Source organism: Callithrix jacchus, chromosome 9, assembly GCF_049354715.1.
Source record: "Callithrix jacchus isolate 240 chromosome 9, calJac240_pri, whole genome shotgun sequence".
Classification (NCBI taxonomy): domain Eukaryota; kingdom Metazoa; phylum Chordata; class Mammalia; order Primates; family Cebidae; genus Callithrix; species Callithrix jacchus.
This window is the reverse complement of record NC_133510.1, coordinates 62,804,332-62,806,068: the sequence shown is the minus strand read 5'-3', so window position 1 is coordinate 62,806,068 and position 1,737 is coordinate 62,804,332. Positions and strand designations below refer to the sequence as shown.

Genomic DNA, 1,737 nt, shown 5'->3' with positions numbered 1-1,737 from the left:
TCCCTCTAGAGAACCCTGACAAATACAATGACCTAATCACTTTTTAAAAAAATTTGTACAAACTCATGGGATTACATGCACAGATTGCATATTGGTCAAGTCAAGGCTTTTAAGGTATCTATCACCCAAATAATGTGCATTGTACCCATTAACTTTCTTTCTCAACATCTACCACCTCTCATCCCCTCTCCCTTCGGAGTCTCCATTGTCTATCATTCTATTCTCTATTTCCATGTGTACACATTTTTTAGCACCCATGTATGAGTGAGAACACTCAGCTTTTGCCTACTTTTAAATGGGGTTGTTTTTGCTTTGTTTGAGTTTCTTATATATTTTGGACACCAGTACTGTCAGATGAATAGTTCACAAATATTTTCTCCCATTCTACAGTTTCTTTCCTCCACTTTGTTGATTGTTTCTTTTGCTGTGCAGAAGCATTCTAGTTTTATGAAGTCCTATTTGTCTATTTTGTTTTTTGTTGCCTGTGTTTTGATGCATGACCCAAACATGTTTGAAGGTTACAAACCAGCTTGTGTTGTAGAATGCCCCTCAATTTGGCTTTACCTGATATTTCCTTGTGGTTAAATTCAGCAGGAATATCACACAAGTGAGGCTTTATTCTTCTTATCAGATACTCTCAAGTGGTGTATAATTTCAACTTGTTCCATTACTGACAATGCTCACTTTCCTCACTTGATTCAGGGGTGTCTTCTAGGCTTTTCTACTATAAAGTTAATTTCCTTTGGTAATTAGTAGTATTTTTTAGGGAGGTAACTATGAAAATATGTAAATATTGTATTGCCCATTAACAAATTAATTAATATCAATGAATTAGTCAGCTAGGGTCACCATAAAAAAACCATAGATGTTCCTGACCTGTAGAGTAGCATCTGGTTGGTGGTGCCCATCTCATACCACCCAGTGACAAAGCAACTCCTTGTTTATCCCAGCTTGGGTTTTGGTCTATGCCCAGGCTTGGTTTATGCCTTGAACACATGGAAGAAAAAAAATATCATAGAGTGGATGAGTTAAACAACAAAAATAGTTTCTCACAGTTCTGGAATCTCGGAAGTTCAAGATCAAAGTCCAGCATGGTTTGGTTGCTGGTGAGGGCTCTCTTCCTTGCTTGTAGATGGCAGTCTTTTTGATGTGTCCTCACATGGCAGAGAGAGAGAGAGGTCTCTTTATTTTTTTATAAAGCTCCACTTTTATGACTTCATTTAACCTTAATTACTTCATAAAGGTCCTATCTCTAAATACATATATACAAAGACATTGGGAGTTAGGCTTTCAACATATGCCTTGTGGGACAACACAATTCAGTTCATTAGTATGGACTCATATATTTATGATAATAATATCTTTATGATAATAACCAATCAAATAAGATATGAAGTCCATACTAATGTGTATTTTAATAATGATTTTGATGCTCAAATTGTCACTTGTTTAACTGTTGGTATCCCTTTCAAACCAGCTTGGCTCATCTTGTATTTTCCCTGCATCAGCCCTGAAGTCAGCCATCTCTCCAAGGAGATTGTTTCCTTTTAATGGGGTAATGGTATTTAGAAGCCAAGATCAGTCCTAAGTGTTTGCATTATTATTGGAATCTTGCTGCTCCCAAGCCCTCTCAGTTAGAGAGGGAACATATACGTATGTATGCACACAAACATATTCATGTTTAAGTATTGCTAAGGTTTGAATGTATCCCCCCAAGAGTTTTTCAGAAACTTAATC

At 36.5% G+C, this 1,737-nt stretch overlaps 1 non-coding gene across 1 annotated transcript; it reads left to right on the top strand.

The window, feature by feature from the left end:
* Positions 1-866: 866 nt before the first annotated feature.
* On the top strand, positions 867-999 carry LOC118144691 (small nucleolar RNA SNORA48). The gene has a single exon (XR_004729441.1). It is a non-coding gene; the product is annotated as a small nucleolar RNA SNORA48 (small nucleolar RNA).
* The last annotated feature ends 738 nt before the right edge of the window (positions 1,000-1,737 follow it).